This window comes from Schistocerca americana, chromosome 6 (assembly GCF_021461395.2).
Source record: "Schistocerca americana isolate TAMUIC-IGC-003095 chromosome 6, iqSchAmer2.1, whole genome shotgun sequence".
Classification (NCBI taxonomy): Eukaryota; Metazoa; Arthropoda; class Insecta; order Orthoptera; family Acrididae; genus Schistocerca; species Schistocerca americana.
The window spans coordinates 66,130,633-66,145,772 of NC_060124.1; positions in this window are offsets into that span (position 1 = coordinate 66,130,633).

The following is a 15,140-nucleotide window of genomic DNA, read 5'->3' on the forward strand; positions in this document are numbered from 1 at the left end:
ACATAGAGGGACACCAAGAAATGAATCCATTAAGGAGATTCAGAAGGACGTAGGTTGCAGTAAATACTCGGAGGTGAAGAGGCTTGCACAGGATAGAATAGCAAGGACAGCTGCCTCAAACCAGTCTTTGGAATGAAGGCCACAACAACAACAACAACATGTTACAGTACAGTTTCCTTCCGACATACTCGACTTAAGCTGGCAATCTAGGTTCGAGTCCCCGTCCGGCACAAATTTTCGTGTCGTTAAAAAAAATGTACAGCCGATGTCAAAGAGTATTCGTTATTTGCTACTTCGTTTTGTAATATTTACACTAGCTGTGAATCGCCAACCAGTGTCAGCTCCTTCAGACTTGAATACATGTCTGAAGGAACAGGTACTGAAATGTAACATACAGACGCTGTACAAACACAGATTTTGTGTAATCATCAGCATGTGTGTGGTTCTTTGGTGAATTCACAAGCTTGTTTAAGTAAATACTCGGTTGATCCCCACATTCTACCTCAGTGAACACGATACACGAACAGTTAAAATACGATAACACACGGAACAAACTTTTACACGATCCACATACAGAGAATACTCACGACTTCTCTCCCTTAGGTTACCTTCATGAATTTGTTTGAAAAATTGTTCGAAGGTACTTAGAAAAGTAAGCAAGCTCACTCACGGCTTTTGGAATGTTGCAATACAGTATAATGAGTCTCAGAATGTAATAACGAGTTCCTGCCTTCGCGCAGCTGTCAGATTTAAAATAACCACTTTACTTAGACCATGTGTCAGCGAGAAATTACCTATTGCATTCCAATTGGTCAAATACAGAAAGGTAATGCCCGATGTTAAAGCTCGTGCACATTTTACGGAATACCGTATAGAAGCACGTAAAACTGCCTAGCAGCATCAGTCAAGACACACACATCAGAGTACGTCCCCCTAAAGACACAAAGCTACGTAAAGACACACGTAATGGCAAGGCACTAAAAAGACCAAGTCGGCAATCGATAGCGGTAGGGAAATGATATGGCTAACCATAAGAACATACAGACTTGAATTTAGATACTATGGAGTTACGAGGGCGTGCAGAAAATTAATGCCTTAGATTTTTTATGTGAGAACGCTTAAAGCTTTTTAAGTAAAACAAACATCATTAACATTCTACATCTTTATTATTCCTGTCTACATATTTACAGCCATCTGCCGCCTGAGGGCTCCGAATTGTAGGATGCAACATAGTGGAGTGTAACATAACCACGTCGATGCGTGACAAACAACGCGCTTAATGGAGTTTCGAATTCAAAGCGTTCGTCCACTGATGGAGCACCATCACTTTCACCATTATTATTTATTCGTTTCAAAACCATTGCATACAAAATAGACAAAAAGAGAAAAACAAGCTAAATAAATAAAATTAATGCATACAAAGGCGATATAGATGCAATTTGAGGCAAATGGATCCAAATAATAGTAGTTATATATAAACAGATTACAAACACTAAATATAATCAGACCAAAAATTAGCGGCCTCGACTGCATTGTCCCTGGCGCACAAGTCCACCAGCGTGCAGGAAACTGGGCATTGAGGACAATTGTACAGTTGCTTGCTGGTTTGTTCGGCTCCACATTCGCGTACAGTTGATGGGTCCCCAAGATATTTCCATTTGACCATATTATCCTTTGTCCTACCAACACCACGTCTTAGTCTGTTGAGGGATTTCCTCGTTTTCCATTGCTGGTTTTCGCCTTGAGAGAGGGCATCCGAAGGTGGAATCCATGATGCGATATCTGCGATTCTGGTCGTCCACAGATTTTGTCGTGCCACTGACGGTGATGTACTGTCTTTGACGGAAATTTTTGGAAAGCTCTTCCTGGATTTCAGCCTGCTTGAGGGAGGTTGGTATCCACGCAGCGGTTGAGCAGCGTTTAGTTCTACTTTGCTTCTCTCTGTGTTCGTAGAAACTTCCCGTCTTATATCTGGTGGGCATATCCCCGCCAAGCTGTAGAGTTTGCAGGTATCCACTGCTCTCAAGCATCCTGATATTACTCTAAATGTCTCGTTGAGGGCGACTTCCACATGCCGGAAATGAACAGAACTGTACCAAACAGGGCAGCCATATTTAGCCGCAGAGTAACGTAACGCAAGTGCCGATGTTCTGAGTACTATCGATTGGGCACCCCTCCCGCTACTTGTGAGCTTCCTGATGATATTATTGCAGGTGGATACTTTTTGTTTTGTATTTAGGCAGTGTTTTCTAAATGTGAACGCACGGCCCAGCGTGACCGCCAGATATTTTGGATTACCACAGTGCTCCAGCTCCATACCATCCTATAAGACTTTTAATTTTCTGTTGGCGACTCTGTTTCGTAGATGAAAAGCGCATACTTGAATTTTAGACGGATCCGATTTCAGGTAGTTATTTTAGGAGTATGCCGCGAGAGTGTGAAGTCCATTTGTTATATTTCTCTCTTCTGTTTCGAAGTCTTTGGATTGAGATGTTAGTGTCAGATCGTCAGCGTAGACGATTTGTTTTATGTTAAGAGGCTGTGGTTGATGTTAAACAAAGTTGGTGTCAGGCCGCTACCTTGAGACAGACAGCGTTTTTGCATTCTCCATCTACTTTTTATGCCGTCTACTTCGACACAGAATCTACGGTTCTGAAGAAGAGTTCCCGTGAGAATGGTACATTCATAATCTCTCGTTAATTGATATAGTTTGTGCAAAACGATATTGTGCTGCACTGCGGAGAGATGAACGAATACTGCTCCTGTAACCAAACCTCGCTCAAAACCATTTTCGATATTCTGTGTCAGATTATTTGTGCTCTACAATCTTTCTTTGGACAAAACCCAGCTTGCTGTGGAATCATTTTGGTTCAGTGACAGGGCTGAGATGGTTAAGCAGCATCTTTTCAGCATGACAATGACTGACCACACACGAGCGCTGCGACATCTGCAACAGTCCGACGCCTTTGGTTCACTGTTACAGTTCATCCTCTGTACAATCCCGAGTTGGCCTCAGCCGATGTTCATCTATTCCCAAAAATTAAAGAATACCTTCGAGGACTTCACTTTGATAGTGAGGAATCGTTGCAGGAAGAGGTGAGATTCTGACTCCGTCAACAATATCAAACATTCTACAATGACGGAATCAAAAAACTGGCCTCTTATTGGGAGAGATGTGTTCCTCGGCAGGGAGACTATGTTGAGAAATAAATACGTAGACGTGAACAATAAAGATGTAGAAAGTTCATAGCGATTGATTTACTTAAAAAGCTGTAAGACGTTTCACACAAAAAATTCGGAGTCATTATTTTTCAGCATGTCGTCGCATGTTTATTGAAAAGCACGTGTTAGATAATGTCAATGAAAATACATTGAAGCGCCAAAACAACTGGTATAGGTATGCGGCAGAATACGGCGCTGCGGTCGGCATCGCCTATATAACACAAGTGTCTGGCGCAGTTGTTAGATCGGTTACAGCTGCTACAATGTCAGGTTACCAAGATTTAAGTGAGTTTGAACGTGGTGCCATAGTCGGCGTACGAGCGATGAGACACAGCATCTCCGAGGTAGCGATGAAGTGGGCAGTTTCCTATACGACCATTCCACGAGTGTAACGTGAATATCCAGAATCTGGTAAAACATCAAATCTCCGACATCCCTGCGACCGGATAAAGATCATGCAAGAACGGGACCAATGACGACTGAAGAGAATCGTTCAACACGACAGAATAGCAACCATCCTCCAATTTGCTGCAGATTTCAGTGCTGAGCCATCAACAAGTGTCAGCGTGCGAACTGTTCAACAAAACGTTATTGGTATGACCTTTCAGAGCCAAAGGTCCACTCGTGTACCCTTGATGACCGCACGACACAAAGTTTTACGCCACGCCTGAGCCCGTCAACATCGACATTGGACTGTTGATGACTGGGAGCATGTTGCCTGGTAGGACGAGTCTTGTTTCAAATTGCATCGACCGGATGGACGTGTACGGGTATGGAGACAATCTCATGAATCCATGGACCCTGCATGTCAGCAGGGGCTCGTGGAGACTCTGTAATGTATCCTGTCTGATCACGTTCATCCACTGATGTCCACTATGCATTCCAACGGACTTGGGCAATTTCAGCAGAACTATGCGACATCCCACACGTCCAGAATTGCTACAGAGTGGCTCCAGAAACACTCTTCTAAGTTTAAACACTTCCGATGGCCACCAAACTCCCCAGACATGAACATTATTCAGCATATCTGGCATGCCTTGCAACTTGCTGTTCAGAAGAGATCTCCACCGCTCGTATTCTTACGGATTTACGGACAGCCCTGCAGGACTCATGGTCTCAGTTCCCTCCAGCACTACTTCAGACATTAGCCGAGTCCATGCCACGTCGTGTTGCGGCACTTCTGCGTGCTGCAGGGGTCCTACACGATCTTAGGCAGGTGTAACAGTTTCTTTGGCTGTTCAGTGCAAAATTGCATTATAAATTATTTGACCTTTTGTCAAGGTGTGAGCGCAGCTACAGCTTTACGACGCTGTGATATTATAATGCTGCTTATCTGTGCGTAATGGACGATACCGTGCAACGTCATCAGCAACTAAGTTGTGGTGACCAAGTTGTGGCGGAAAATACGGTATGCATAATCCATGTGGTGGTGATAACTTTCTTCTGTCTACTCCCGCTAGATACAGCCTGGTCGGAAACAATTAGTATTGTACTTCATTTACGTTCGCATTTGCACTACGATGACATTTCTGTGATATGATATAATTTATTACTGGCAGCTTTTCAGCTTTTAAAGTGTGCAGAATTACGTCAACTCACACAATATGAAAATCCAGTTCGTCCAGTTCTGTGATACTTGTCACAACCGCGAACTCACAGTCTGGCAGTTAATATACACTACTGGCCATTAAAATTGCTACACCACGAATATGACGTGCTACAGACGCCAAATTTAACCGACAGGGAGAAGATGCTGTGATACGCAAATGATTAGCTTTTCAGAGCATTCACAAAAGGTTGGCGCCGGTGGCGACACCTACAACGTGCTGACATGAGGAAATTTTCTGACCGATTCCCCAAACACAAACAGCAGTTGACCGGCATTGCCTGGTGAAACGTTGTTCTGATGCCTCAGGTAAGGAGGAGAAATGCGTACCATCACGTTTCCGACTTTGATAAAGGTCGGATTGTAGCCTATCGCGATTGCGGTTTATCGTAACGCGACATTGGTGCTCGCGTTGGTCGAGCTCCAATGACTGTTACCAGAATATGGAATCAGTGGGTTCAGGAGGGTAATACGGAACGCTGTGCTGGATCCCAACGGCCTCGTATCACTAGCAGTCGAGATGACAGGCAATTTATCCGCATGGCTGTAGCGGATCGTGCACCCACGTCTCGATTCCTGAGTCAAGAGGTGGGGGACGTTTGCAAGACAACAACCATCTGCACGAACAGTTACACGACGTTTGCAACAGCATCGACTATCAGCTCGGAGACCATGGCTGCGGTTACCCTTGACGCTGCACCACAGACAGGAGCGCCTGCGATGGTGTACTCAACGACGAACCTCGGTGCACGAATGGCAAAACGTCATTCTTTCGGATGAATCCAGGTTCTGCTTGCAGCATCATGATGGTCGCATCCGTGTTTGGCAACTTCGCGGTGAACGCACATTGGAAGCGTGTATTCGTCATCGCCATACTGGCGTACCACCCGGCGTGATGGTATGGGGTGCCATTGGTTACACGTCTCGGTCACCTCTTGTTCGCATTGACGGCACTTTGAACAGTGGACGTTACATTTCAGACGTGTTACGACCCGTGGCTCTACCCTTCATCCGATCCCTGCGAAACCCGGCATTTCAGCAGGATAATGCACGAGCGCATGTTGCAGGTCCTGTACGGGCCTTACTGGGTACAGAAAATGTGCGACTGCTGCTCTAGCCAGCACATTCTCCAGATTTCTCACCAATTGAAAACGTCTGGTCAATGGTGGCCGAGCATCTGGCTCGTCACAATACGGCAGTCACTACTCTGGATGAACTGTGGTATCGTGCTGAAGCTGCATGGGCAGCTGTACCTGTACACGCCATCCAAGCTCTGTTTGATTCAATGCCCAGGCGTATCAAGGCCGTTATTACGGCCAGAGGTGGTTGTTCTGCGTACTGATTTCTCAGTCTATGCATCCAAACTGCGTGAAAATGTAATCAGACGCCAGTTCTAGTATAATAAATTTATCCAATGAATACCCGTTTATCTTCTGCATTTCTTGTTGGTGTAGCAATTTTAATGGCCAGTAGTGTATATAGACTAACTGCTTTTATAACCACTTTTACTATTTTATCGCGCGTGAATCCGCATTACCTTACAAAACGAAATATGTAAAACACATCTGTTTTTTGCCACTCACGTCACATCAACGAATTCATTCCAGCCAAACAATGACTGCTTACCCGCGTACACATCGTCAACACACACACTTTAAATCAGTGTGATACTTCCTTCATACAATGTTCATTTTAAGTCCATACGTTACTGGAAATTTGAATGTAGGGCAGCACTGGGTATACTTTTATTCCAACACGACACCAACAAGCTACTCTCTCTACATTCACGCACACCCTCACACGCACACTCTGTTCGACTTTCCGACTATCGATATATCAGTTGCTCTCTCCCTGTCGTATAACACTTCCATTTAGTACAGTTATTACAAAAATTTACATGAGATTTAAATATTGCACACCGAAAAAACATGTTAATAATAAATACGTAGACCAACATAATAAACGTGACGCACAGTTACTCATTTTAGTGCAAAACAAAAAACATACCGAACAAAGATGTATATAATGTTGTCACATTGTAGTGATCTAAAATGGGGAAAAGAAGAGAAAAAACATTTCTGCTCAGAATTAATCATATCTTAACATGCTGTGTCCAGTATTTTATCGCCAGTATTGTAATCAAACACTAATGGATTTTTTCCTCTAGTTACGCGCAATGTGTTACATTTATTTACGAGCAGGATCAACTGGCTCTTCCTGCACCAATCACAGATCTTCCATTGATCTTTCTGTATGTAGATACGGTCTTCTGGGCTACACAGTATAGAAAAGAAATATGTCACTATTAGAACATTTTGTCTCTCTGAATCCTACTTGGGTGATATAGACCCCATGTAACTTATACATACTCGACGCATTTCAATGAGCCATCACAAAAACATACATTACGGTTGAGCAATGTAACAGAAACGATTCTATACTCATAAATATTACGTTCAAAAAACAGAAAGAAATTTACGTTGGGGACATACTAACCCAGTGGTATTCAGTGAAAAAAAACATAATAAATTTTAATGTCTTGCAAATGTAAAAGTGAATAAATACAAAACTGAAAAAGACGTCGCCCGCATCTCGTGGTCGTGCGGTAGCGTTCTCGCTTCCCACGCCCGGGTTCCCGGGTTCGATTCCCGGCGGGGTCAGGGATTTTCTCTGCCTCGTGATGGCTGGGTGTTGTGTGCTGTCCTTAGGTTAGTTAGGTTTAAGTAGTTCTAAGTTCTAGGGGACTTATGACCACAGCAGTTGAGTCCCATAGTGCTCAGAGCCATTTGAACCATTTGAAAAAGACGTCACTGGATACAATTGGCTCAGAGAGAGAAAATCACATTTTGAAAACAAGGGAAATATTATTTTCCAAAGTGCTTATGAGGTCAAATTGACCGCAGTGGAACTAGAACGGTTAATACAGACTGTGAGAACAGCTGGGAGCAGTGTAACGCGTACAGCACTGTGGGGTTCTGGTAACGAGAAGGAGCAAGGGAACGCTGGCCCTAGAGAGCCTAGGTAATTATCTGTTCCACCTCTAGGTAGCCTATATGAATATTTTTTCTCTATCATTCTGCTTTATTCATTATATTTAGCAATAAATGTAAATACATCCAAATATTACAAAAATATAAATGTTTCAATATATCATTTGTGCCGTAGGAGAATCTGTTTTCCAAAGTCGAGACTTGGCGCTGAGTAAGAAGAAACGCTGATCGTTGACGTGACAGCATGGCTGACTGGTTGGTTTTTGTATCAAATCATTGTGTGCACCGTATCGATTTGAATTGCAGAAAGACAGCGATTAGTACTGAGTTAACTGTGGACTGTACTGTGAAACAATCCCTATGCACGATATCACTTTTAAACAGTTTGAGGACTGTGCTATGATGTGAGTAAGCCTTGAACCGTGCCGTATCAACTGCTGAATTGAAACTGTTTCACCATGGAGTAGGTTAGTCCAGGCTCCAGCTCTCGGCTGATACACATTTACAGCGGCAGTTTACAAAAATTTCGTGAGTGTTGCCTTTTAAAAGGCGTAAGTTCACATTTTGAAAGTGTAAATTCGTGTAGCCTGTAATGCAGTGTCCGCCTCCGTAGCACAGCGGTAGCGTTACCGCCTACTACTCAAGGGGCCCGGGTTCGATTCCCGGCAGGGGACTGGGTGTTGTGTGTCTTTCATCATCACTGACTCGCAAGTCGCCGGCCAGGGTGGCCGAGCGGTTCTAGGCACTACGGTCTGGAACCGCGCGACCTCTACGGTCGCAGGTTCGAATCCTGCCTCGGGCATGGATGTGTGTGATGTCCTTAGGTTAGTTAGGTTTAAGTAGTTCTAAGTTCTAGAGGACTGATGACCTCAGAAGTTAAGTCCCATAGTGCTCAGAGCCATCTGAATCAGCCATCTGACTCGCAAGTCGCCGAAGTGGCGTCAACTAAAAAGGACTTGCAATGCGACGGCCGAACTCCCCCGAATGGGGCCTCCCGGCCAACAATGCCATACTATCATTTCCATTTTTGTTATGCCGTTTTGGTTATTTCTGAATAGCTCTCTGAGGTATCATTGGTGAGACATCATGAGAGTAAAAAGTTGCATATCTAGGATTTGTCTACTTTCATACCTCACTTCTTCAGTGAGTCTTTGCTAGGATGGCTAGGGCCTGTGCATGCTATATGCGGACGCAGGAGTAGCTGGCTGCAGTTCGCGAACAGCTGAATGCACTTTTGGCTTATGATCAGTCACCTTCAGGCTGCTGCCAAGGGTTGTAGCAGTGGCGGAGAATCTGGTGCGTTGCGTGGGACACCTCAGGTCTTGCTTCTTTCGCCCACGGTTTCTGCTAACGAGGCACCTCCAAGCGAACCCGACTTGGTGGATCCAGCGTCACAGTTGAGTGGGTGGCAATTGATAACACGCTCGCGTCGTTTGAGGCGGAGGGCCAATGTGGAGACTGGTCGCGTGGACTCGCCCATTCACTCTATGAGGGGACAGGTTCTCACTCCTTCAGCAAGGTCCAAGCAGACACACGGGCTGAGGGGTTTACCACCTAACGGGAGTTCCAACGTTAGGTGCGTTATGGAGCACCTTAGGCAGATAGCGTTAAGGGCTGAAAAGAAGGGCCAATGTGCACTCAGTATGTCTGCTAGGGGGCCTCATCTAAAATGTGGAGGTGGCATTCCCTGTGGCTATCCATCATGAAGAGTGCAGTCGTCTGCAAGTTGTGTCTCACGTCGTCACGAACGATGCCCGTCATATGGATTCTGAGGCTATCCACAGTTCATACAGGTGGCTGGCCGAATTGGTGAAGGCTGCTGGTCTCACGTGTAGGGTACAATGAGAGCTCACAATTTGCAGCAGTGTTACCAGAGTTGGTGGCGTCCTTTGGTTTGGAGCCGAGTGGAGGGTCTCAGTCAAAGCATTCGTCAGCTCTGTGACGGTCTTAGCTGCAGATTTCTAGACGTGTGTTATCGGTTGGGGATTTGTCGGACTCCCCTTGATAGGGGAGCTACTCGGGTAGCAAAGTACTTATGGAGTGCACTTGAGGGTTTTTGTAGGTTAGGTGGTAGTTTGAGGCACTCTGATGAACACTCGACAGTCGATGCGCAGCAGGGAAGACAGACCGCGTTCAGAGCAAAGACACAAAATTTTATCAGTAATCTGTCGAAGTATTCGTTACAAGGTTCATGAATTTACTGTCCTCCAGGGAAGTTCTCGCGCTCAAATTATTCTCAGTAGTGAGAGCTGGCTGAAACCCAAAATGGAAGTCTGAGATATTTAGCGAGTCAAGGAACGTATATCAGACAGATAGAGTAGAGGCCGCAGGAGTGGGAATCTTCATTGCAGTTGACAAAAGTATTCTCATCTTGGGGTTGAAGCTTTTTTCCTCCGTATGTATGTTTTTGGATAGGGTCCGCCTTTAGCAAAACACATTTTTTTGTATTTGAAGCCAAACATATTTCACTGCAGTTGCAGCATCTTCAGTGGGCTTTTATTTTCCATCTGTTAAAGATTAAGGGTGTTCTTTGCGGTTTGTATACATGTAGCTATTAGTTTTTAAATCGTATTTATTGATATTTGAAAAAACACATAAATTACGAATTCATAACTTTTTACCACATGGTGTGGTATTTCTGATGTGTGTTTTTCTACAGTGACCGTTTTGTTGCACAGTTTGTCATCTGCAACCACTTATATCTTAAAGTAGACAAATTGTTGAAGCCAAAATTACGATTGGAAAACTTGTCATTTCTATGTCTGAAATTATTTCACTCTATGTGTGTGTCTATTTACATAATGTTTCACTTACGTATTCTGTTGTGGATTGGCAGGAGCCAACCCACGGAGTTTGGAGGAAGCCGAAAGGCACGCGTTTAAGCTCACGCAGGCTGGCGTGAGGACTGGAACAGGACAAGGAATTCAGACTTCAGAAAAAAGGTGGTGCTTGGTGGAATACTTAACTTTAATCCATCAATGTTGAACGTAGCTCTTGTCTGTACATTCTTTACAATATCAATAGCAACTGATAATGGCGCCTTACTAGGTCGTAGGAAATGACGTAGCTGAAGGCTATGCTAACTATCGTCTCGGCAAATGAGAGCGTATTTTGTCAGTGAACCATCGCTAGCAAAGTCGGCTGTACAACTGGGGCGAGTGCTAGGAAATCTCTCTAGACCTGCCGTGTGGCGGCGCTCGGTCTGCAATCACTGATAGTGGCGACACGCGGGTCCGACGTATACTGACGGACCGCGGCCGATTTAAAGGCTACCACCTAGCAAGTGTGGTGTCTGGCGATGACACCACATATTCTTTTTAATCATCTTCATCACTATCGAACACTATATGTTGAGTTGCCACTGTCACTGTAACTGTTTCACTGGTTTACCAACTGTAAAAACAAACATGGCGGGCAGTTGAACAATTGAAGGTGTAAAAACAAGATGGCTGACAGTGTAACAGTTGAATGTGTTCCTGGGGGTTGTTTTGAATCTTTCATTTGTTAGTGATTCTTTTTTCCTTTGTGTGTGCGTGCGTGTGTGTGTGTGTGTGTGTGTGTGTGTGTGTGTGTGAAAAGGGAGAGAGAGAGAGAGAGAGAGAGAGAGAGAGAGAGAGAAAGGAGAGAGAGTGTGTAATCATCCGAATACACACAAAGTAGCCAGCTTCTAATATATGCTACACAGACTGAACAAAAACCCACTCACTGAAAACAACTACAAGAATGAATTGTAGACAATCAGACAAATAGCAGCAGAGAATGGATATGACACAAACACTATAGATAAACTGAACCACAAAATTAAAGCAAAATTAGAAAGGAGGCCCAACACCCAAAAACAAAGGCCACCTTATCAACTTACAAACACACAGAACCCACTCAGGAGCACACATGAACAGGAAACACCCACAATGACAAACAGATGGTTCACACACACCTACAACAACAAAGCAGTCCACAGAATACGTAACATACTCAAGAAACAAGAGATAAAAATAGCCTGCATGATAGACAACTCAACACAGAGAACTAAGGACAACCAACACAAGCACAGACAAACACAACACATCTGGTATTTACCAACTAACATGCCAGGACTGCTAAGCAGTTTATATAGGGCAGACAAGCAGAATCTTTAATACCAGATACGCAGAACACAGAAGAGCATTAAAAAGTAACAGCTGTCATTCCACATTTGCTGAACACCTCATGGACATGAAACATTACCCAACAAACATCAGCACAGATCTGAGAATTCTCAAATGCAGCAACAACCCCCCACAAACTAATAATTGAAGAAAATTATCAGATACAAAACGCCATAGTTGAAAGACAAACTAGTGATAAATGAATAAACAGCTCTCTGCAATGGTACTCTGTTCTCTGCCCTCAAGGAATTATTAGACGAGACACACACACACACTAAATCAATCCCTAAACCTAATGCCACCATCTCCCTCCCTCTCTCTCTCTCTCTCTCTCTCTCTCTCTCTCTCTCTCTCCTCTCTCCTTTTTCACACACACATACACACACACACAAAATAAACATAAAATAAATCCCTAAACCTACTGTCACCCTCACTCTCTCTCTCTCCCTTTTCACACACACACACACACACACACACACACACACACACACACACAAAGGAAAAAAGAATCACTAACACCTCTGAAAGATTCAAAACAACCCCCAGGAACAATTTCAACTGTTCCACTGTCAGCTATCTTGTTTTTACACCTTCAATTGTTCAACTGCCCGCCATGTTTGTTTTTACAGCTGGTACAGCAGTGAAACAGTTACAGTGACAGTGGCAACTCAACATATAGTGTTCGACAGTGATGAAGATGATTAAAAGGAAAACGTATGTGAAACATTATGTAAATAGACACACATAGAATTAAATAATTTCAGACATAGAAATAACAAGTTTTCAAATCGTAATTTTGGCTTAAACAATTTGTCTGCTTTAAGGTATAAGTGGTAGCAGATGACATACTGTGCAACAAAACGGTCATTGTAGAAACACAACACTTCAGAAAAATCACACCATCTGGTAAAAAGGTATAAATTCGTAATTTATGTGTTTTTTCAAACATCTGTAATTACTAATAGCTACATGTATACAAACAGCAAAGAACACTCTTTATCTTTAACAGATGGAAAATAAAAGCCCACTGAAGATGCTGCAACTGCAGTGAAACATGTTTGGTGTAAAAAACAAAACATGTGTTTTGCTAAAGTCGGACGCTATCCAAATACATCCAAAAAGTATTCGCGCTATTGAGGGTGACAGTGAAGTTATCTGATCGCGTACAACAGGTGTAGGTGAAACCAAGTTAACTGTTGTATTTTTTATCGACCACACGATTCCTTTGTGACAGTTCTAGAGTCATTCAAAGAATGTCTGTGGTCAGTAGCCCGCAAATACCCAGATCATGCATTACTGGTTGGAGGCGACTTTCGCCTACCGAGTGTAGACTGGGATGTCTACAGTTTCATTGCAGGGGGTACAGACTTGACAGTCGTGCGAAGTACTTTCGAACACATTTTCTACAAAATGTGTTGAGCAGCTAGTTGTGCATTGGAAATATCTTAGACCTTGTAGCTACAAATAGGTCCAACCTTATCAGTATGGAGCCGGGGTTTAGCGATAATGATGTCATTATAGCAACTGTGGTTACGGAAAAGATCCACCATAATGTAATAAGGAGGAAGAGAACGTGCAAATGACGATAAGCACAGGTTAGTAGAGACTCGTGCGTCTGTGAAAAGCTCTACGCTCGAAGCATACATCTAATACCACTGTCATACGTTAGCGTAAGATCTGGCAGAGAACCCGAGAAAACTCTGGTCCTGTGTCAGATCGCTAAGTGGTTCTAAGACTTCCATTCAGACACTTGTTGACTAGTCTGCCATAGAAGTTGGAGATAGCAAAACTAAAGCCGAAGTTTTAAATTTCACGTTCAAGTATTCATTCACACAGGAGAAGCGTCCAAACATACCATCACTTAACCGTCGGATAGACTGAGGTATGGACGACATAGTAATGAGCATCCCTGGCCTAGAAAAACAACTGAAGGAGTTGAAGACAAATAAGTCATCAGGTCTACTTCCAAAAAGCACTCTACGACATTGGCCCCTTACTTCGCTTGCATTTTTCGCGAATCTCTAACGCAGCAAAAAGTCCCACGAGACTGAAAAAAATCGCAGGTTACTCCTGCTTATAAGAAGGGAAAAAGAACAGATCCTCCACAATTACAGACCTATACCTCTAACATCAGTTTGCTGCAGAATCCTTGAGCCCATTCTCACTTAGAATGTAATAAATTTTCTTGAGGCCAAGAATCTTAGGTCCACGAGTCAGCATGGTTGTAGAAAGCATCGCTCATGCGAAAGACAGCTTCCCCTTTTCCAACGTGATATAATGCAAACTATGGGTGAACAGCAACAGGCAGTTTCCACATTTCTAGATATCTGGAAAGTGTTTGACACAGTGCCCTATTGTAGTTTCTTAAAGAAGGTACGAGCGTATGGTTCAAATGGCTCTAGCACTATGGGACTTAACTTCTGAGGTCATCAGTCCCCTAGAACTTAAAGCTACTTAACCTAACCAACCTAAGGACATCACACACATCCATGCCCGAGGCAGGATTCGAACCTGCGACCTTAGCGGTCGCTCGTTTCCAGACTGTAGTGCCTAGAACCGCTCGGCCACTCCCGCCGGCACGAGCATATGGAAAAGGTTCACAGATATCTGAGTGGCTCGAAAAATTCTTAAGTTATAAAACCTAGTAAGTTGCCCTCGACGGAAAGCATTCATCAGAGACAAGGGTATCGTCAGGAGTGCCCATGGAAGTGTGATAGGACCAATGTTGTTCTCTATACAAATAAATGATTTGGCGGACAGGATGGGCAGCAATCTGTGGTTGTTTGCTGATGATGCTGTGGCATACGATAACGTGTTGAAGCTGAGTGACTGTAGGAGGATAAACAACGTCTTAAACAATATTTCTAGTTGGGGTGATGAACAGCAGCTAGCTCTAAAGGCAGAACGATGTAAGTAGGAAAAACAAATCATAATGTTCGGATACACCATTAGTAGTGCCCTGTTTGATAAAGTCACGTCGTTCAATATCTGGGCGTAATATTACAAAGCGATATGAAACGGAAGCTTGTGAGGATTGTTGCAGGGAAGGTGAATGGTCGACTTCGGTTTATTGGGAGAATTTTAGAAAAGCGTGGTTCATATGTAAAGGAGACAGCATATAGGAAGCTGGTGCGACCTATGCTTGAGTACTGGTTGAGTGATTGGGATCCGTAG